We start from the raw sequence: 22,621 nt of genomic DNA on the forward strand, positions 1-22,621 counted from the left end.
CAACTGGTTACCATCGTACCAGTTAAATGCCACCTAAGCTGAAAGCGCAGGTGAGATTCCCGCCCGTCTGATGTGTTCGGAGAACCTGTTCATCCCATCGTCGCTGCGTTGCAGAGACACTTTGGTGGACACGTCCCACTCGTCCTTTTAGCCACTGCCTGGGCACTGGGCCACTGGGGTAGGCGCTCCGATAGTGTGGCGCTGGAGTTGGTTCTGGAGGAGGAGGTGGAGACTCTAAATCCCACAGCTGTCTATCTCAAGAATCCTCTTCAACACTTCCCTCCCGGCTGCCTCATTAATGACAAATTCTTCTCGATTTCAGCCTTCAAACACGCCTCTCTATAGGTCTCTCACCACCCCCCCGTGAATGCCCCCTCGCTCTAATTGGAAAATGTGTAGATCTATAGAGCGTGAGTGGAAATAAAGCAGTTATTCCGAATGACAGCCTGGGAGTATTTGAAATGCCTGGCATGTGTTAGAGCTGACAGATGTTGTGATGAATGGAGAGGAAAACCTGCTCAGATCTACATCAAAGCAACGCTACTTCAAGGCTGTAATCATCAATAAGCAGCCGAATTAAGAGGAATAATGCACACTGGGTAGAGCAAGTAGTCATTGTGGTGGCGAGGCCAGAGCAGAGCCAGTGCAAACTTCACTTCGTTGTAAATATGTTGCTACTGCGCGAAGAGAGTCAGTCAAGCGTCCAACGCTTTACAGCCAATTAGCTAGATGCCTTTCCAGCATTATGGCTGCAGAGGTCCTTTGTAGCAGCACTTTACAAATGTAGCCTCTCTGGTGGCGAGGGTCAGGGGTTGATGTTTGGTCACAATGCGTTACTGGAAATCGGTGAGAAAATGCAACGTGCCGATAATCAGGAAGTCACAGCGTTGCAATGAGGATTTCACAGAAACAAGTGTTGCACTGCACCGTCAGAGCTTCAGTATTATGGGATTGTGCTCACTTGCACATGGATGAACCCGAGTGATGAGATGGGATGCTAAAATTTAGCAGTACAGGCGGCACAAGGGACCAGTGCCATAGACAGAGACTTAAAGGGGGTAAAACCTGGAGAGGAAATGAGGAAAACAGCAAAAAAAGAGTCTTTGTCATTGTGTGTAGATGCTTTTAATGTGATGCTTCAATTTAGGATGTTTAATGCAGATCCAGGCTAATCTTGTGACTCCTTCTGAAATTAATTTTGCCGCCCACGCTCCTCGTACCTCTCTATTCTCCGCCGATGTCACGCGATGGTTCCATCAGTTCTCCTAATGGATTGCAGCTTTCTCTGCCACCGTGTTTTCCTTCCCCGTAAATGCCGCATAATGGCAGGCTTTCTTTCAACCCAAAGACCGGCGCGGCGGCGGCGGCAGCGATCTTCGTTTCCACGCTCACCTTTTATTGCGGTCGCTGCGACAGCCTGTGTGAAGGCATCCATCAGCAGCCATAAGCAAGAATAGAAGCTCCAAATTAAGGAACCTGTGAGGTGAAAACAGCTTCGACGTGCAAGGACGCTGCATCCATTTGACCGTGTCGCTTCTGGTTAATGTGATCCAGGACGCCGCGTGCCAAGTCTAAACTTCAACAAAGCAGAGAATGTTTTTAATGCAAGCTTCAATAAAAAATATTGTTGTATTTGCTTGGGCAAATTGCAGACTGGGCACGTACGTTACTCATTAACCGGCTCTTTGATGGATGAAGGTAAAGCTTAAAGGCTGCTTCTGCTCGCTGGAACATTTTACATCTCTTTCAAAGGGTCTTTTTGTTTTTCATAAAGGCAACGCTGGACTGAGAACAGCCCAACGGCAGCACCGTTCCCATTTGAACAATATCAATGCCTGCAACTGGGTACCGGTCCTCCGTGGAACCTTTGGACTGTACTTCAGCTTCTCTACAATCACAGAGGAGACAGAAGTGACCAGGCTTTTGAAGAAGCCCCTAGAAGCCCCACCTTCTTCTATCTGCAGAGGAGCAAATGAAAGAACCCCGACTATAAACGCAGTTTCTGCAGGGTCACATTAACATCTGGGAGGTACAGCAAGAGTAAGACTAAAGTAAAGACCCCCCCCAGCCTCATCATCCTGCTGCCATCTGGCAGCAAAGTTGGGTAATTTAAAGTCTTTCAACTCAAGAAGCGACGGCACTTTATTTCAGACGACATAGAAACCCTCATAGAAACCAGTGCAACGCCGGCATCGCTTCCATAGCTAAACCGAGACTGTTGATTAAAGTTTACAAAATACACTCCAGGTTTATTAGTGCAGCACATTTAAACCAGAGTCAAAATCACACGGGACAAACCCACAAATGGAGTTAAAAACAGTTTCGGGACCATTTGAAAATGGCAACAAGGGCTGCGAAGAAAGCGAACTTTAGGAAGGTTCGCCTCAGCACGAGTCGGCGCGGCTGCTTTAGAGAGAACATCTCAACAAGTGTTCCCTGCAGCGGAGCCACAACAGCAGGGGCGATATGATCTGACGCTCCGTAATTAATGTGATTAGACCACAGTAGGACAATTAGGCTGGCAATGAAGAACGGAGGTCTCCACCCAGCTCCGTGATCAGCCCCCCCTTCCCGCTCCACAACCGCACCTCTTCACCAGGCGTGCTGATGACTGTTGCGCAACACCGCCGGTAATAAGTCCGTGGTTTGCCGCTTCCTCTGCCTGTACGCCACTGTGCTGTTGTTAAAGTGCACTGACCACTAATTGGCAACGCAACCTTGATTTTGTAAACTTTTCCCTGTATGTTAGCCTCGCTTTACTTTGCCTTTCAGCCAGGTTCCACCCTTCCTGGATACCAGTGCGGAATGGATTCATACTTCATCTCCTTGTTTTAATATTCATCTCACTTTCTCGTCTTCTACGTGGTCTTATGCAATCAATTAGGCTTTTTTAGCGCGCGGTACACAGCAGCTCAGAGGCGCGACTGCGCCCGTCACGTTCACACGTGCCCGCGGACACGTAAAGTGACAGACAGGAGCAGCGCAGATGCAGGGAGGCGCAGATCCATACGCCGGTCACACATGCATACAAATACAAGCGGAGACAATGGGAGTTTTTCGGTTGCCATGGCGATAGAAAGCCCAAAGGTTTGTTAGTGAAACCTAGTTAATTAGGGAGAGCGTAATCTCGATACTCGAGGGGAAATGTTCCGCCATCTGCGAAAACCCACATGTAGCCCCGGACCCGGTCGAGTGTGGAACCAGGATGAGTCGACGTTTGCGTTCCAAGGTGCGTGCACGCATCCAGCCGCCGATGCTGCGCGGGGGACAAACGCGCGCACGCCGAGCCAAGAGACTTTTTGCCTTTGCTGGCGTTAGTTGCCCAAGTAGAGCAGTTAATATCGAGCATCTTAATAAAGCATGTGAGCATCTGCAGCTGAGACACAGCAATTATCCGAGTGGGGAAGGGCTCAGGGTGATAAGTTATACAACTACATACAGAGCGCCAGAGCAACGGAGAGGAGGAGAGTGTGAGGTGTCAAGGGGATGGAGGGAGGGCTCGGGGAGGGGGTAGCGAGAGAGGGAGGGAGGGGTGACAAAGAGAGAGCGAGAGAGAGACAGAGACAAAGTGGAAGAGAGTTGAGGGTGGAGAAGGGAGACGCAAGACTAAATTTGCCGGGAACATAAAACAAGGTGGAGTGTACACTTCATAGGAGGTAAGCAACCATGCTTTTTTGTGGGGAGGGGGGGACAGGCATGGAAGGATAAGAAGATTGATGCTTAAAAACAACATATGTGTGACATGCTTAGATTGGTGCTGGACAGCGAGGGGCTGCGGGGGGGTGGCGGGGGGGGTGAAGGAGCTGGTTTGCTGTTGGTCTGGGAGGAGACGCGGGGGTCGAGCCTCAGCCGTAAATCTGACAGCGTTTGTGTGTAATTAAAACCTACTGAAGCTCCATGTGAAACATTCGGCTCTGTTTGTCTTCTGTAGCCCTCCATCTTATCCCCCCCCCCCCACCTCTCATATTCCCAAGGCCCCAGAGCAACCTGTTTGTGTATTCCTCCCTCTCCTCCCTCTCCTCTCTCCCTCTCCTCCCTCCCTCCCTCTCCTCCCCCCTCACACTTGTCCTAACCACCATCACACCTCTTTCACTCTAATTTCAGTTCGTCCTTTGGTTGGTCCTTTTGATGATGTCAGACATTTTGCTCAGATCTTAGTAAAAAAAAAAAAAAAAGATGATGATCACCACCAGGATGTTTTAGTTCTGTGCGGTTAAAATAACCTTTAAATGGTTTTATTAGCATTCCTGGACCCTACATGTAACTGTGACCGAGGTTATTTGGTCTGTCTATGTCCTCATTTGATTGACAGGTGGCCGGGCCAAAGGCGCTCTGCACACAGCCAAGTGAGTTCATTATAAGATAATTGAGAGTGATTTGGCAGAGATGGTCTCGCAGATTTGATGGACAGCGAATGGAAAGCCTTTTTACCGGAACAAAGTTTGGGGGAAATGCTGTTGATGGCCAGTGTCGACACCTTTTTCACTCAGACGCCCGCAGCTTCACACCCACGGATAATTCTAAACCCGAGCCCGGAAGTTAGCGTTGCTAAAAACGCATGTCTGCTGCAGCCTCAACCAATAGAGCCGCTAATACGTGGAACAATAGTCTGGGTGGAAGGTCCAGATGGTGGCTGTAGAGCTGAAATATGGTTGTGTCTCTGGATGTTGTATTTCTGGTGCTGAAGCTCATTCGTATCATGATCAGTTTGCTTGTCTTATCGAATCTCTACACTGTACAACATGCGCTACAAAAGTCAACGCACGGATCATCTTCCGTTTCAGGGCTTTGCCACCAGAGAGAGGGGTTAGCATGCTAATTTTCAGTCAAACAGAAGCTGTCTGATCAGAGCTGTCTAATCTGATACCACGTATGAAGGATGGACTATTAATTACAGCTCTAACTCACTAATAAAGCCTACCTGTAAGCTTAATTATGGGTAATTAACTATTTAACCATGTCTACTGAAACAGTACACAGCAAATATTTTCTTATGGATGCTAATAAGAGGATGGATGACACTGAAAAATGCTAGCATTCCACTGTGTTCTGCTGCATCATCTGAGATGCTGTCTTCAGGCAATTAGAGCCCTTTGGCTTCCTATCATTAGCTTTATTACGGGCTATAATTCTGCTATCGGTTAAAAGTCAATAATATAAAGCTTCTTAATCACTGAAATGGTAATTTATGTAAAAGTCTTGATCCGAAACCCGCCTGCATTATTATGGCTGAGGATGCAGCTCCCAGAGAGCTGTGGTATCTCTACCATGAGACAACTGTCCAAAAGGCAATGAATACAAATTAATTGTGAGCTACAGCTCCCTGCAGACAAATACAAACCACCGGTCACAGAGTAAAAACAAAATAAAACACATCAAAGTTGAACACTGCCATTAGTCTAAAGACTCCCAATACCTTTTTTTTAACCTTTGGTTTTTTTTAGTACACTTTGGGAATTACGTGACTCCTTTTTCTACTGCAAATATATCGCTTAGCCGGTTGCTATGGTGATGTCGTGCATTGTGAAACTGTAGTGACGCAACACACCCAATGAAGAATAAGAAGAACACTCAACGACATTGGGGGATTTTGTTTTATTCGGTCTGAAAGCTGTTTGTCACAACATGGAAGCCATTCTACTTTGCTACGAGCCTGAAAAAAAAGTGAGAAAAACAAGCGAAGCAGCACAGAAGTGCTGCAAATTTCTTCTGTTCGTGCATGTTGCAGGCACGATGCAATGATCCAACGAGAGGTCACCTCAGGGAACTAGGTGCTAATGCTTCCAGCAGCATTTTTATGTAGCAACATTGGCAGTTTTATGGATCTGTGTACCCACTGTTCAGCTGGAGAAAAGTGTATGCAAAATATAGTCAGAGGCCTTTCTGCCGTTACCTATAGGTTTATCTTCAATAATCAATTAATTCAATTAATCTGATGCTGAAAAAATGTTGTGACCGACAGCCGAATGTTTCTGGCCCCTCGAGGAGTCGCGACAAGGTCAGAAGATGACAGTGTAGTTGGTCGTTGCTAATGACTGGTGGTCGTGTAGCAACTGTATCTAAACACAAACAGCAGCAGAGAACAAGAGTCGGCGGTTCAGATTTTAGCATTAGCATTTTCCATTCCTGTATGATGTCATACTAAATGAATAGGAGCTACGTGGCTACAGGGTTGTTAATATATATAGGGCATATACTGGAGAAATTATATCAATCAATCAATATTTTATAAATCAACAGGAAGCCTTTCTCGCTTTAGTGCTCAGCACGTGTGAATGATCCTCATCGTCATCATCCATGGATATCTGTTTTGTTACTACTTAGTTATTTTTTACTTTAGACAAGAATAATGAAGCTTTTCCATGCAATTTAGTTCTGTATTGCAGTTATTTTTCATTTCAAAGGCCTCCAAACTCCCCACATACAGCTGGCTCCTTTCTCTGCGCGTGCGCGCGCGCGCGTCTGTATACACCTGTCAGTCCAAATGGTGGGTGAGTTGTTCATGACCGCTGGACCGCGAGGACCCGATGAACCCGGGTAACGGAGCTCTGTGGGGCACCCTCGCCACGTGCACACGCGTCCACGGGCACAAGCGCGGCATCTCCGCGCGCAGCCTCGGCTCGAGACGGGCCGGAGAGGGACGACGGGACATGCGTGTCAGGCCGTTACTAAAGCTTTATGTAAAGCGGCGGATGATGATGATGATGATGAGCTGTGAACCGGCGCGCAAAGAGGGATCACCGGCTGGCTTTGCGCACGAGGCACGGAGCGCGTGAAAAATGAGTCCCGTGGCCACTGCGCAGCCTTCCGTCCAGCCGAGCTGAAGTCGCGGAGTTGACGTCGCAGGAAAACAGCGAGAAAAGAAGAATTGTCAGCATTTGGCGTCTGTCTTTGTCGTCCGCGGCGAACTGCGAAGCTCGGGCTGACACCGCCGGCCGAGGGAGCGAGCGAGGGAGCGCCCGCCGCAGACCCACCGACCGACCACCGACCGACCACCGACCGCCGGTGCCTCCTCAGCGCGGTCCAACCCGGTGCCTGTGCGTGCGCGGAGGCTGTTGACCGGGACTTAACGGACCCACTGAAAGACATCTATTAAGTTGAGAGGACGATTTATCAGGGATGCGCTGAGGGAGGAGAGAGGGGACGCGAATGGACCACAAAGGTACGATCCTTTTGGAACGATGATAACGATCATATAGGGGGGGACGGACCGGCTGTCCGGTACCGATTGCCTATTCTGGTGGCGCATTCCGCGTAAGCGTGTCATTTAGTGGTGTTGATGTACGCGCGTGGTGCGTTCAAGGGTTAGCGCAGCTACCTGCTGGACCAGGGAAAAGTAAGATTTAAAGCAGGAGGGCTTTGGAGACTTACAGGCAGGGGGAGATTAAAGTGAGAGATTAGACTTTGTCAGGAGATAGAATTCCCACTTGCACGTTTCCCCCCGGCCCCCAGCGCTCCACTGCCGCCCCCCCATTGAAACAGTAGGCTTGTGTGTTTTTCGTGTGTTTAATCACTCTGGTCTCTTCTCCTCCTGCTCGTGTTCGTCAGAGGGACAGACAGCATGTGTCCCCACGGACATGCCCTTTCTACATGACAATGGCTGCACACCAGCTCACCCGCGCCCTCTCTTTCTCACACGCACACTGACGTGCACACATAGAGTGTGTTTTGATATTTATATGCAACATACCTTTCAAACAAACAGAATTTTTGGCCATCCATTTACTTTAGCCTTCTCATGCGATGTGAAAACACACACACACACACACACACATACACACACACACACACACACACACACACACACACGAGACGGGCTATACAGCACAGGATTAGCAGTCAAATGGGCCATATTGAGCCACTAGATTAAAATAAATTCTAGGGGCTGAAGTGGTACAGAACACGGGATTACAAGAAAGAGATGGATGGATGGAGGGATGGTCAGAAAACAAGGAAAGAGTGGAAGGCAAAGCAACAAAGGTGGAGCAAGAGAGGAAGAGACAGAGCAGCACAGAACATGAGATTAAAGAGTAATGTCCTAGAGAGGGGGAGAGAAAGGGAATCCAGGGCATGTCATGCATTTAGAGGGAATTGCACATTGGCAGAATGTTGAGAGAATAAAGAAAAGGAGAAGGTTCAAGACACTACATCAATTCCTTTTTCATCTCCTCGTACACCCATTTGACAGTGAGGGAACACTTCTTATATAACTATTCATTTCAAACGCAAAAAAATAGATAAAATAAGCTGATGGTTTGCAGAATAAAAGCCACAATGTGCATCTGAGAGGTTTTTAAAATTGCCAGAGAAGCCGTAATGAAAAGTGAGCGCGGAGGTGCTCCTGCTCAAGCACATATCACGACGTCTCTGTGCCTGTAAGGCAGCATTTTTCATTTCCTGCACTCTGTGGCATCATTAATCCAAACATGAGGCCCTGCTTACGCTTTAGAAGCAAACTGTCTGAAAGCCTCAACACCTTCCTGGGGCGGCTCCCGTTTTTATCTGCGACAAATGTGTTTTATTTCCTCCAAACGGTCGGCATGGGTGTGTGTCGCGCTGCAGCCGCAGCCATCCAGGGTGCAAACACCCGACCCAAAATTCCAACCCATGAGCTGATCAAATGAATCCAACCTGAAGTCTCAAGCTCGTTGCCGAGGGCCGAAAATAGTGAAATCAGGGGCCGGCGGACACGTTCCTGGTGGGATCTAAAAACCCAGTGAGCTCCAAGTATTTTACAAATGCTGAAAACACATGAGCCTTCCTGGCCTTCGGTGTAATAGAGTTAAACCCTGTAATATATCCACAGGAGTTTACAGCCGCTCCCTTCAGTTGCCAGAGCATTTTCGCTGCTGGGCTTCACCTGTGAGGAGGAACCGCATGTTGTGCTGAGGTGTTGAAGGTGCTGCCCCCTGAGCAGAGGTTCACAGGAGGACAGAGCCGTCTGTGCCCGAGCTCATTCAACGCACATGACAACTTTGTTTAAGGTGCGCTCCTGGCACCTAAGATGAATGGTTCGGTGCTAGATGGAAATAAGGCCCAGGCAGATGGAGGCGTTATCAGGCTGCAAATGTTTGATCTACTGATTAAACAAGTATTGAACCCAACAGAATGGACAAAAAGTCACAGTTCAACCTTAAACGTCTGTTCTTTTTCAGATATCTCTCTGTTTGAATCCGTTCTTGAGCCTCCAATAACAAACTACAGACGTCTTAGTGATTGCAGTCAAACACTCCAAGTTTCCATTATCCTTCTCTCTGAGCTTCATAAAGGAGAAAAAAGAGAGAAGCGCCATCTGACAAATTGCAGGAAAAAAAACCTCCTTAAATTCGGCATGATTCAACAACTCGTCTAGAGTGGTTTGAAGAGCTGCCGCACTAAATACTAGAATTTGCCCAGTAAAGTTTAGAGCTCGTGGTAAAAAGACTGTATTCACACATTTCTACATGACATATCTCTTGCTTTGTGACCCTTGGAGGGGTGAGCCAACCGAAACCTTTACCTCCAGCTGTTCGATTCACATGAAGGCAACTGTCCCGTAAAGCAGCGACAGTGTTCTGCTTGAATATTTCATGGCTCCGGCGGGGTCGTTTGGGCCATTTCTCCGCACCGTTTGGCCCGAGACCAAGTAAGAGTTCAGCTCGCGTGGGTCAAAGTAGGTCAACACAACACTGCTTGTTAGCAACAATTTCTCCGGTGCCCCCAAGAGGACCGTTGAACAGCCAGCCCGAGTCTTTACGAACCATTTTGGAGGAGTGGAGACTGCAGGTATTAGTGATGTCAGCATCGTGATAAATTGTCTCCAACATTGTACGATCCAAAGATAGTTTTTTGCCACGTTGGGTGCTGAAATGTTGCCTGATCGTGCGCGCTCCTCGGTTACTCAAATGTCATCACTTCAAATGAGGACCACTGGGATCGTCTCTGGGTTTAGAGAACGGTATTTTGAAACACCTTTGTAGCCGCGGCAACCGCAGAGTTGTTTATTATACCTATACTCGTGAGTAAAAAGGCTCCCTAAGATATTGAAACAACCTGAGGCGAATCTCTTTTTTAATAATCAGAACAGCGACATGTGGACGACAGCAACCCTCGGATGGTAGATGCTCCTATTGTGGCTGCTGAAGGAAGTTCAATGATCCGCTTTTCAGGTTCAGCCAACGAAACACAAATTTGTCTTGTCATCATCCTCACACACGTCCAAAAGATGCTCAGAAAACAGAAACCACCCAGTAATTCACCTTATTATACCTATACAGTTTTAGCTTAAAATCCTCCATAAAAAGAAAGTGATTAGGATATAAATGAGATTATCCACACACTCCACACCATAAACAATCATCGCTCAAAATGTGCGGTTTAAAACCAGCGCTGATTGATCCCAGAAGGTTCCAGAAAGGTGACAGAGAATGCGCAGTAGCCTCCAGCTCTGCAGGCGCCCTGGGAACTCTATTCCTCCCCCCAGAGGTCGGAAGGTAAAACCCAAAGAGCAAGTGATTTAGTGGGTCGGGCAAAATCAAAGGATTAATTAGAAAAGACGGACGAGTTCCCTGAAATCTCCCCTTCAGCTTCTGAAACCAGACTGAACCAGATCCAAATGCGTCGGTCTCGCACGTGTGTTGGATAATGTTGCATTTCCAAAGCAAACAATGGCTGAGGGAAGAGAGCCGTCCCCGCGCTCGTGCGCCTCACGTGTCACCGGGCTTCAAACGCTATTTGTCCGACGGTGTCATTTCACAGCACTGTGCACGATACAAACGGGAAAGTAATTGAAAATGTGGGGCTGAAACAAGTCGGTTGACGGAGAAACGATGGGGAGACTCGTCAGCCTAATTCATCCCCCCATTAAAATGAGCTCTGTACTGTGATAATGGCGTTCACTCCACAGCCCTTTACATTTACACCTGATGCTAATAAGCAGGCTCATTATCCAGATCCATGAGGATCTCGAAATGCAGATTAGTAGTCAACACTCGTGACGGCAATTACAGTTAAACTATCTGTGATGTGTGGGACTATACACTGATGTTCAAAGATAAACATTTCACTTTTTCCCTCAGGAGGTGTTGTATGAAAATAAAGATAGAAAATCAAGTTCATATCGGTCATTTGTATCAATAAATGGCTTAGTAGCCTCTAAAAGCTCAAGATAAATGTGCATTACTGCACATTCAAGGCTAAAATCCACTTTGTTTTGCTTGGATAGCTTAACACAGAAGAACAGCTAAAGACACAAGAACAGTAACCCCACAAAATTGATTTAATGTAGGCTGAGATTGTGTCATATTTTCTGGCTTGTGTGATCTATTGTAGGAAGCAGCGCAGCTCTGGAAAAAAAAAAATAATCAGTTCTCTTACAGGGCTGATGTTATGCCATTTTTTGGCTGGGGCTGTTCCGAAAAGACAGAATAAATATGATTACCTAGAAATCCTGAAATAAATACACGCCTTAGTCGATGCCAGATAAGTACATTAGAGAGATGCATTACACAAGGGAAGGTTTTAACTATGGAGGAGGCTTTCTGACACAAGCCTGAACACACACACAGACAACACAATGGCTTTGCATTAGCCTGTATTCAATTTCATCCTATAATTGTGTCTGAGTACGGGTGTGTGTTGGAGTCCTAGTGTGTGCAGCCACAGCCAGGTTGGGCAGTGCACGAGTCAAAACACACACAAAAAAACCTGTTTATTTCCCCAAATCCTGCAAGTCCCCACGATCACGGCAATAAAAAGAAAACGTGCAGATTACTGAAGTCAAGGCGCTTCCCACAGAATGACAGCAGAAAAACAAATTTAAATGTTTAGAGTAAAGATTTAGGAATAGACGGCAGCTGGGATTTGTGAAGGAACAAAACGCTGCACTTAAACTAATGCAGACAAAAATAAAGCGGGGGGTGGGGGGGGGCATTTGGATAAATGCGTCTGATACAAAGAGAAGTTTGCTTTTGATCCTTGATCAAAGGCCGAGGCGTGAAAAACGTTACAGCGTGAAAAATAGTTCTCATTTCACGTGTTTGCTGCGTTGGTCCATGGCTGGTCCAGCTCCCTCCCTCGGTTCAAGAAGGGGCCCTTTAGTCTGGCTGCTAATTGCCTCTCTGTGTGAGTGAATGTGTGTCCTGTGATGGACCTGCGACAGCTGGGATGGACTCCAGTGCTCCCAGTAACCCCCCCACCCGCGGTTTCCCCAATCGTGAGAATAAATCGATTGAGTCGGGTCAAAATCTGAAGCGCAGGACCGACGGGCCACAGCAGTCGGCCCATATTCGCCGTGTCTCATATTACTGGTAAATGGAGAATTTCTGTGGCACCGAAGAGCACCACACTCCTGAGTGACTACGTTTAATAATCCGGCATCACTTGCACTATAGTTCACATCTGTTGCAGCAGTCGGCGGCGCCCGCAGCGAGAATTAGCGATGCGCTCATATGTGATGTAATTCATTTGGAAGGCAATTGTTCCTGACTGAAGCCGCCACTTACTGCAGCAATTTAGGCCCTCAAATGTGATGTTGCTGTCGATATTTAGATGCACGTATAAAACAACTCGTGCCGCGGTTCTCTAATTATTTGCGGTAAAACTAACGATTATCAAAACAAAGACGTTTTCTAGCATGAAGAGGGACACTCATTATATGCTCAGCTTTTAAAAAGGGCCAGATATGAAGACGTGTATGTTTTTCCAGCTTAATTGATGAGCCGTCCCACTAACATGGCATCCGAAGGCTCGCAGCACCTTCACGTCTACTAGAGACGTCCAAAGACTGAAGCCAACGGTGGAAATGAGAAGCCGTGCTCAGAAAGCACAACACTCTCTGCAGAACAGGTCAGGCCGGTGCTTTACTGTGTGCGAGACTGTTAGGAATATGAGTTTGACCTTATGTATTGAATTCCAATACATTTCTGTGGTGTGCAGGGACCGCGCGCAGCTCTGCGCTTCAACGCCGTTTGATAATTGAGCAGGACTCGGATCACTGTCGCATTACAATGAGGTAAAAAAGGAGGTAAACAAAGCTAAAAGAGAGCGAGACTGACAGATGTGGCCGGACTGGCATCAGTTTAGGAGCAATAAAGGCTCCTCTCAGATCTGTCCTTTCATGGCAGATATGCAAACAGAGAGTGATGGGAAATAAAAGAGAAACCGTCTGGACGGAGGTAACCACCGTTACCGTGACATATCCAGCCAGAGCTCCACGTAGATGACAGCGCGCGTGCGTTGGTGTCCAGCCTCTAAGCAACTCGTCCGTGTGTACTTCCTGCCCACCTCATCCTGAGTGAGTGCAAATGCTTTGAGCTGGAAAAAACCCCAGTCACATTTAATGGGATTATTTATCCAGATACTGTCAGACGACGTGAATGCAAGCTGGGTGGTGTCGTAGTGTGCTGTGCTGAGATATGGGGGGTTTATCGGAGCATCTCATAATGCTGCAGTTATATGGGCGTATTTTGTAGAATATTTCCAGATAAACATCCTGCACTACTTGGGCTGATAGTGAACAGCATCAGTTTGATATAAAAGGCCTATTTATGCTTCATTCAGACGCTGGCCGAGTCACATCAGCCAGAATGATGAAGGCTCCCGTCTCACTGCAGCTATTCAGTGTCGAGGTTTTTATATATATACTGTACACACACAAAAAATGTTTTCTTTATGGTGGATGGTGAAGCCAGAAAATCCCAGATTGGTCTGGGAGGATTTTACCAACAGTTTCAAAGGTGCCAGTCTGAGAAATCTCAAACGAACCCACACTGACCCGTCCTAAAGGAGAGGACGACCCTCAAAAAGCTTCAATCCTCAAAGGTTTCGCTGGGTTCTCTGCACGTTCTCTTGCCAAAATTAACAACCTGGGAGTCGTCTGAGCTTTCGTTTTTTGTAAATCGTCACATTTTAAGGTGAAACCTCAGTGGGAAACGTCTGACTGGTAGTGGTGGTGGTGGTAGACACTGGTAGTGATCCGACCCTTGCAGGGGAAGGCAAGCAGGCCCAGAGATGAAGATGTGGAATCCAAAATGAAGTCTGCAGCTGCCAGAGAGGTGAGATTACCGACTAGATTTATGTAAAACACCGTCGCTGGAGGAGGGCGGAAGCTGCTCCGCTCTCCGCCACCTTCATGCTAACTCTGCAATTACTCCCACATTCTTTACAAAACCGTCACATCGTTTCACCTCGTTCAATTCTCGTTTCAGTCCAGTTCACCCCCCCTCTTCCTCTTTACAGCTTTGTCTGTCCCTCTCCAGCAGTGCTCCTTCCCTCCCAGTCTCATTTGCTCCCTCTGCTGCCTTTTATTCCCTCTTTAGAAATCAGTCCGCTCCAGGGGAGAAAACTCTGCTGCTCACTTTGTCTCCCTGTTCGTCTCCATCCATTCTCCCCTCCATGCATTTCTCATCTTTAGCCTCACTCTTTCGTTCCTTTTCACCAAACAATAGGCTTTAGGAGCCGCTGAAAATTCACATTTCCACTACTTTTCCTCCTAACGCTCATCTTCTCATCACAATGGAAGGGTTTAACTACAGTTTACATCTGTAAAAGGTTGCACAAGATGGGTAATGTAAAGCTCTTATGTTATTTAATATTTTCTATTTTTGAGACCAAAAAATCCATTAGAATACAAGTGTGATAACGAGCATCATTCCCAGTTGATCGTGTTGGTATTATAGTTATTTCCTACCTATAAAGGGCATCCACATTCAATTTCCTGAGAAAAAAAAGAGTAACATCACCAACCGGTTCAGCTCTTCTGAAAAAACAACAACATTTAAGCCCAAAAAACACAGAAAATATGCATAGGTGTGCGACAAGGTGGTGGGAAATAATTAATAAATAAATCAGAGAATCCATCTGGAGCACGTGGAGTAGAGAAACGCATTCAGCGATAATTGACCCCAACACTGTTTTGAATAAAAGGTGACGAGTTAGAGCAGAGACTGCGAACTACCGAAGACAGCGTGTAGGTGTTAACGTTGTCACGGCACAGACTGTGTTGCTGTCATTATCGCCGGTTTAAAGGGTGTAGAACACGGTGTGTGTGTGTGTGTGTGTAAAGACATAGCAGGAAATAACAGGAAAAGTAGGCACGATAGACTGAATAAAAGGCTGAAAGAGTGTGTCAAACAGCCTGTCAAGCTGTATTCACCTGTTTTAAGTCTTGGAGCAGACGTATACGGCCTATAACTAATACTTGCATCAACAAACTCCCCATAATCACATCTGTAGCTTTCTATTGGACCGTGTCCTCTCGGAGCGAGCAGGGCAGGAACAACATCCGTCTGTGCTATGTCAGAAATATTGAGGGGGGGAAAGAAAAGGGGAGGATCAGATCATATCAGGAGTATTAGCAATCTGGGTAGTGACAGTAATTACAGTTGTTTCTGGATTAATAACATATATTTCCTCTGGACCCCGTGGCTGGCATGCTCCAAGGCTTCAGTCACGCTGTGTCCATGGCGATGTAACGACATCCTCCTTTTATTTAATAGATTATCTCTGCAAAACCCAGGCACAGGTTCTCGTTGAGTGTGTGTCGAGTGTGTGTGTGTGTGTGTGTCTGCAATATTTTAATCGGTGGAAAGGACAAAGCGCCTTCAGGTTTTTGTCCTTGTTTTCAGTCAATCTTATATAATTTAGAGACTTGTGCGTCAGCTTTACATGGCAAAAATGAAATAAAATAATGATAAATAAAGGCCATTTCACTGTGGATTATATTTTACAATCATGCAAATCTCAAAATACATCAGATGAATGCAATAGGAGATGAAAGCACTACAAATACGACTTAATTCCTGGGTGAAAGGAGCACACTTACTACTCTAAAAATATATCTGTCCCATTTTTGAGTCAGACAGAACCAGGAGCAGATTAATGCTAAACTTGATAAAAGGAATTTGTGATGCGTGTTGTCCTCTTTTTTTTGTGTCTGGCTGATGCACTAAGTTGACATTTCTGCAGTGTCAACCTTTCATCTAATCAGATTACTGGATGGGCAACATTTGGACAGCCCTCTATCCTGAGCAGAGAAGCTCTTTAGCAAACCAAGAGAAAGAATTTATGATTTCTTGTTTTTAAAAAAAGGATTATTGTCACTTCTACATAATAACTTTCTGAATCAACATAGACAAAAAAACCAAACTGAAGGCCATTTCAGCTCCTCAGAATACTAATCCAATTAGAAAAGGATCCCTTGTGGGTATAATTATTGTAACAGCACAAGATTTGGCAGGATGTTGGTAAGATCATTTCCTTTAAATGTTTCTCTTATTTCCGATTTGGTGCAAAAGGACATGAAAGAAGTGTCAGCTCATGTTGCAACAGGCTTTCTGGGTGTCTTGACAACACGTGCGCTGGTATTACTGGAGGTAGACGGATCAGAATGATCCGTGCATCCTTGGCTCGGCGTGCGTGGTGTGTTTCAGCTGTTCCCCTGGGTCAGGCAGTGAAAGATGCCCCCGACTGTTGGCTCAGCCCAGCCGATGAATGGAAGAGAATAACGGGATGATCAGAAGTGACGGCCATTGTTACTTACTTCATTTATCAGTGATTTTACTGTCACAGCTGAAAGCGTCTGCATATTAGGACCATTCCCAAACACAAACAAATAGGCTTTTGTCTTATCTCGACTGTGGGGAAAAAAGAAAACTACATGAAAATACATATACATAGAAACCCCCTGACTTTGCTGCCTGTTGGAGCTAACAGATGAGCACATGCCCAGAGCCCCGCGTCAGCTCTGTGCTGCGTACGTCTCCTTCCTCGCCTGTGTCGCCCCTCTCCTCCTCTGCTCTTCCCTCTCACGCTAAATGGAAGCTGTGTGTCGCTACGTTAGAAAGCTAGTCACATCCGTGCCATTTTTTTTAAGCCCTTTAGAGGCTCTCCCCCTCTTTTTCATTTCCACCTCTATCTCCCTCCCCTATCCTTGACACTCTCCTTCCATCCCTTTCTCTCACAGATCCCTCCAGCTTTCGTTCTGTCCATGGCGGCACCCTTGAATAAGTCTGTTGGAGTGGAGGCCGTCGGTGCCTGACAAGTGTGTGTGTGTGTGTGTGTGTGTGTGTGTGTGTGTGTGCATAAATGAAATATGAGCTGTTCCAACTAATGCAGGGTCACGTTGTGACGTCGTGCTCGGAGCAGTCGGAGAACATATGTGCGCGTGCAGACGCAGGTTGCAGGTTCAGCATGTATGACGAGCAAGCGCAGCTCTTCTGTGCAATTATTCAGGATCACATTTGTCTGGAATTTTTGCCACACACACAAAGTGTCTTCCGCGCTCACGGGCCGAGTCTTCAGGCTCCACTGACTTTAAACCCCGCTCAGGCTGACAGTAATTTCTGCCCCCAAATTACATTCCAACGGCTTCATAAATCTGCTGCCTCCTCCCACTCTGCCTCTGTCTTCCCGCTTCTGCTTCTCTACCTCCAACTCTTCCATGCCACCCCTTCTCCTCGGGACTCTGCATCCCCCCCAGTATAAACAATGACCCTCCTCCCACCCTCTCCACCTTTAATTCGCCATATCTCTCGCCGCGTCGCTCCTTCCCTCCTTCCACCGTCGATAGTTTTCTCGTTCCCCGACGCTCACACTCTTTGGCACTCGCTCAGTAAATGAGAAACGGGGAGGCGGCAATGGCAAGGTTATGTGTATGGCGTAGTTAAACAGTCAGGCGTGCACATAAATCCACACAGATGTTTGCACATCGTCCGTTAAACCAATGTCTACACACACGCGCATGTACAAACATTATAAATAGTGACTAACCCTCACTGTTAGGATTCAAAGACAAGCATTTTTGCTCTCATATATTTACCGAAGAATCTAAATTGATTCTCTCTCTCTCACACACACACACACACACATTCAGTATTTTAATGACGGCATTCATTTTGCAGATCGTGCCTCGAGGTGAAATAACTGGCACTGTTGGGCCCCGATGGCTGGTGGAAGGGCTCTCAGGCCAGTTCTCTTTATGGTCCACGGCAGACCAGGAACACATCCCGCGCCTCCCCTGCTGCCACTTAAGTGCTGCTCAGTTGTAGCTGCCAGACGCACACAATAAAGACACGGGCATAATAGGCATTAGCACACAGCGCAGTCCTGGACTTCTGCATTAATACTAAGCACACTGTAAGCACATGCAGAGGCCAGCGGAGAACAATAAGGCTGTCTGACAATAGGGCTCAGGGGGATTTTCTCCTTTGTATTAATATCGTAGACGGAGAGGGTTTGTGTCAGCGGGGACACGTCCTCATCAGCCTCACGCGCTCGGGTTTGGCAGCCACATGATTACCGAGCACTCCGATTTTGTTCCCCGGCACCAAAACTATTAATGCCTACCTCATCCTCCCTCATTTCATAGGAGAAATTGAACCAATTACCTATCTCCCAGCTCCCGATGGCTCACAGAGAGAGCCCATCGCCAAGAATCACAGCTGCCACTTTTATTAGCTGGTAGTAAAGCACTGGATGCAAATTGAGATTTGATATCTGTCCAGATAACTAGTGAATAAATCTTTTAAAAAGTGCAGCTTGCGATCTTTCAGAATTTACTGGAATCAGTGATGCTCGGTTAGCTTGTTGGCTCGTTCTTATTGCCACATCTGTAGCCAGCCCACCCCGGCACATTTAACCCCCCATCCCTGATGCTGCCAACAATACACAGTAAATACTAAATGCTCTTTACTAGTACGCACATGTTACCTCCAATTTGGACATTTCTGCAGCACAACCATCAACTAGCCTTAACTAACTGGTCTTCACTCTAATGTTTCTCGCAACCAGAACCTTTATCTGTTCATTCTCTTCTAAAAGGAGGAAAACAGACACTGGGAACATTTGGCCACAGTGGAAGCCACACATTGTAAAATGCCTGCAGGCTACACAGTTGTCATTGACTGGCTCACAAGAGCAGAGTGATTTCTGTCCCCTCGAGGAGTGAAACATCCTCGGCAAGCTTTGTTACGCAGGAGGGAAAACACACACACACACACACACACACGGCAGAAAAGAGGCAATGAAAAAAAGACAAACAAGACCTTCATTCGATGGCTTTTTTAGCAGCGTTCTGACAGAAATGTTAAAATGTTTCCAGGAGATTTTTTTTTAAACTTTAACCTATCTCAAGAAATGAAATAAATTAATAAAAAATCAAGTTTAAAACGAAATAATAATGTTTATTTAACTGCTAACTCCTGATAGAGGACATTCACCTACGAAAAGACCAATACAACAGTCGGTGATTGTTTTTTCTATTGAAAGTAAGACATAAATCCTGCACAATGCTTCTGCTTTTAAGGCAAAAGCTGCACAATGTGTCCTATTTTCCCAACGTGGAGACACTCACGGTGATGTTCATTCCTTCCAATACATTGAAAAGAAGAATGAAGCTTGTTTCAGTCAACATTCGCTGGTTTGAAGGGTTTAAAGCTGAATTAAGACCAAGATTGTTGATGAATGACACATTGTCTAACCTTTTCTATGCCTTCTACAGTTTATATTAAGGAGTATTTATTAGAAAATAGGGAGATTTTTCTGAAAATAAAAATGTTTTGTATGTTCCGGTTGATTACTCAGTCCCCACACTTCCCCAAAAGACATAAAGAAAACTCGATATTTAAAACTCCCACTTCAAAATAACAAAGACGTCCGCAGCTTTATAATTTGACGTCTAAGAGACACTGGCAGCGGGCTGCAGAAATGCTGCTAATGTTCGATAATGACATCTTTTTTGGAGCACGGAGACATTTTCCTGCCTTGAGGAAAGATCAGTGTGGAGAGCGATGTTGGCTTTTTAACTGCAACCACTCATGAGGACTTCCAAAGGAAGTGGTTAATGTGACACCTGCTGTAAATATTTCCATAACTGACGGCATCCAATTACAAATCTCCATCAAATCCCCTCGAGGTGATTTAATTATTTTTAAAGAAGTACCGGTAGGCATTAGGAAGTGACAGAGAACATTAAACGTGTACTACCCCAGTATGGGATATTGCTAATGCTTCTCAAGAAAGCACAAATCCACTTTCCTCCTGTCCTTAAATGACAATCACAGACGTGGCGTCTTGCAAACTCCCGTCTCTTTAGCCTCCTGTTTTCCTCAGACATTTGCTGCACACAAATCAGCCTATTGTGTCACAAAATTGGAGATCAGTCTGGAGATCTTTTAGAAAGAGAACAATTTATCTCCCCACATGGTGCCCATCTTCATCCCACACCAGTCACTCGATTATCCCGCTAAGCTGAGCACTTGCTTAATGTATTCCATTCCATTGTGGGACCAGTTAAAACAGCACACCTAAATAAAACAGCTCATTATCACCCTGAGTTTAAGGTCTCTGGTGCATAAATTCTGCATCATTTTAAATACCCTTCGAGGATGGACAGATCCCGAGCCCGATGCACAGGCTGAAGCACGAGCACTTCGGAAATGAAAATGAGGACGACTTTATTTGTCCTTATTTGTGTTTAAGCAAACTGCATGATAATTTCCCAGTTGGCTGTGCAGTCTACTTACTGAAGGCTGGAGTGAGGAAGTGAATGTGAGCAGCAGAGCAGTTAATAGGCTTGATGAATCTGTCTCTGTAAACTCAGCGTGTCTGTTAAAAATGTTCTATTAGCATTCAGGCTTTGCTGCAGCTCCTCCTGCACAGAAGACGCAGACATTTAGCATGTGGTACTTCATAAAAGCACCAAAGCTTTGCATGAGCAAAAAAAGAAGAGATAAAACAAGGTTATTAATAAATTTAATGGGACATCTGTGTCCGCTGGGAGCTTTGTGTTGTACATATGCCAAAGTGACCTTCAGGAAGTATTTTCACAAAGCATTTAAATTTAAATGTTCTAAGCACACGGACGGGGACAACCACGTGTCCCACACCTGTTATCACAGCAGCAGGGGACAAAATCAAGACAAAGCTGACAGGAAACAATCTGAAGACATTAGACATCTGATACTGTCCCAGTGTTACACAGAAGTGTGTGTAGTGTCTCCTTTTAGTGTGTTCAGCCAGACCACTGTGTGTGTCCGTGTGTGTCTCGTCATGTGTCTGTTTGTGCTTCTCAATGTAAATGTTTCATATTGCTGAACATCCTCAATGAATCTGTAAGTAAGAATGTTGTTTTTCTTTCTTGCCTTCTCAGGACGGTGTTTACTGACACTCCTCCAGCTGTGCTCCTGAAGCTAGCACCAGCTGCGGCTACTTTAAGGATCTCCTCGGCCATTTCATGTGTGGGTGCCAGCTGAGGAACCTTTTACAGTAAAACCACATCTTTGCCACCACTCTGTCTTTGTACGAAAAGGGGAAGAGGGAATCGTGGAGTGTGGAGGCTGAAGGAGAAGATCGGCCCCACGTCCAGCACCAGGCAGACATCTCCATCACCGCACCAGACTCTGAAGCATCACCACACTGTAAAATCACGACTTTTATCAATCGATCAGAGAGACTGCCGGCTTCTCTTGAGCTTTGGTCCTTAACCTCTCCATAGAAAACATTGTTTAGTCAGAGGGGGGCATTTTGAACGATTTGCATGAGCATCGAGGATTGCTTTTGATTTCCAAGAAGGACCCTTGAGCCCTCGCTCATCTTCTGATTGTCGGCCCAGCGGAAGCATTTGATTGTTGAGGAAGGGTATCAGAATTCCGCCTGTGGATCACTGCTGAAGATGACATGAGTTGGCAGGCCTGAAAGCCCCTTACCCCAAAGAAAGAACCAGCTTGGATATTCAAACAGCAGACAAGATGATGTTGCAGAGGTGGCTCTGAGCCATGCTGGTGTATGTGTCGTGCGCTGGAAGACAGGCGATCAACAACATCATCGTTTCCAATATCTCAGGAAGATTCAAACCCTTGAGGAACAATACAGAGAAAACTGCTGAAAAGAACGTGCAGTAAATTGTGTCTTCAATCTCACTGACGGAGGAGCTGAAAGTCCACAAACTCTCCATCAAGGGCAGAGGAAGAAAAGCACAAACAACAGGTTAGTGAGACCTCCACGTGCACATCCTGGGTCACTCAGACCTTTTATACACACACTCTGGTGCCACAAAGAACACCAGACAAATATCGTCTGCATGATTGTGTGAAAAAAAACAAACACAAAATCTCCGACAAATGCCTTCATTTCAGACTATTGCAGAAACAGGAAGAGAAGAAAACACAGACAAGAAAACACAGACAAGAAAACACAGACAAGAAAACACAGAGCTGAAAACAGAATTGTATGAGCAGAAAACAGAAAGCTGGGAAAAGGTGCAGAATCCACATAAAAGAAACTGAAAATGAAGGTCTTTTCAGCTGTCTGGAAATAAATAATGGCAGAAGGCGATTTGAGGACGATATGTGAAATATATACGCTTCCTCTCCTGACTCCCCCCACCTCCACTGAAAGTGCTTTGCGGTGCCGAGTTGCTGCATTTCCACTGCGAGCTGCATCAGAACTCTGATTTTCAGCAAGTGCACGTCCACGATGCATCACTCCACGTTGCTCAGATGGCACCACACCAGAAACACACACGTGGGGAATTTGAAAAGCTAGCACATTTGGAATGTGATGCTAAGGAGACTTTGATTAGTGTATGTGCATACAGGAGAGCAATTTCCCTCATTTTTGGCAACAATCATTTCAAATTAAATTG

At 46.0% G+C, this 22,621-nt stretch overlaps 2 protein-coding genes across 10 annotated transcripts in view; one reads left to right on the forward strand and one right to left on the reverse strand.

Annotated features, from left to right (window-relative positions):
* Positions 1-22,621, reverse strand: part of macrod1 (mono-ADP ribosylhydrolase 1) — a 76,437-nt gene that overhangs the window by 27,048 nt on the left and 26,768 nt on the right. The gene's annotated exons all lie outside the window — the stretch shown is intronic.
* The window catches only part of flrt1b (fibronectin leucine rich transmembrane protein 1b), a 28,624-nt gene continuing 9,533 nt past the window's right edge, over positions 3,531-22,621 (forward strand). For 2 of the 5 annotated variants that reach the window (XM_057044111.1, XM_057044107.1), the window contains exons 1-2: positions 6,480-7,162; positions 21,128-21,963. The gene's annotated coding sequence lies outside the window, so the exon portion shown is untranslated. Of the gene's footprint in view, positions 3,657-6,479; positions 7,163-13,867; positions 14,034-16,454; positions 21,964-22,621 lie in introns of those variants that run through there. The other 3 variants (XM_057044108.1, XM_057044110.1, XM_057044109.1) reach the window with 3 other exon arrangements.

The sequence above is a fragment of the Takifugu flavidus genome, chromosome 9 (assembly GCF_003711565.1).
Source record: "Takifugu flavidus isolate HTHZ2018 chromosome 9, ASM371156v2, whole genome shotgun sequence".
Taxonomy (NCBI): domain Eukaryota; kingdom Metazoa; phylum Chordata; class Actinopteri; order Tetraodontiformes; family Tetraodontidae; genus Takifugu; species Takifugu flavidus.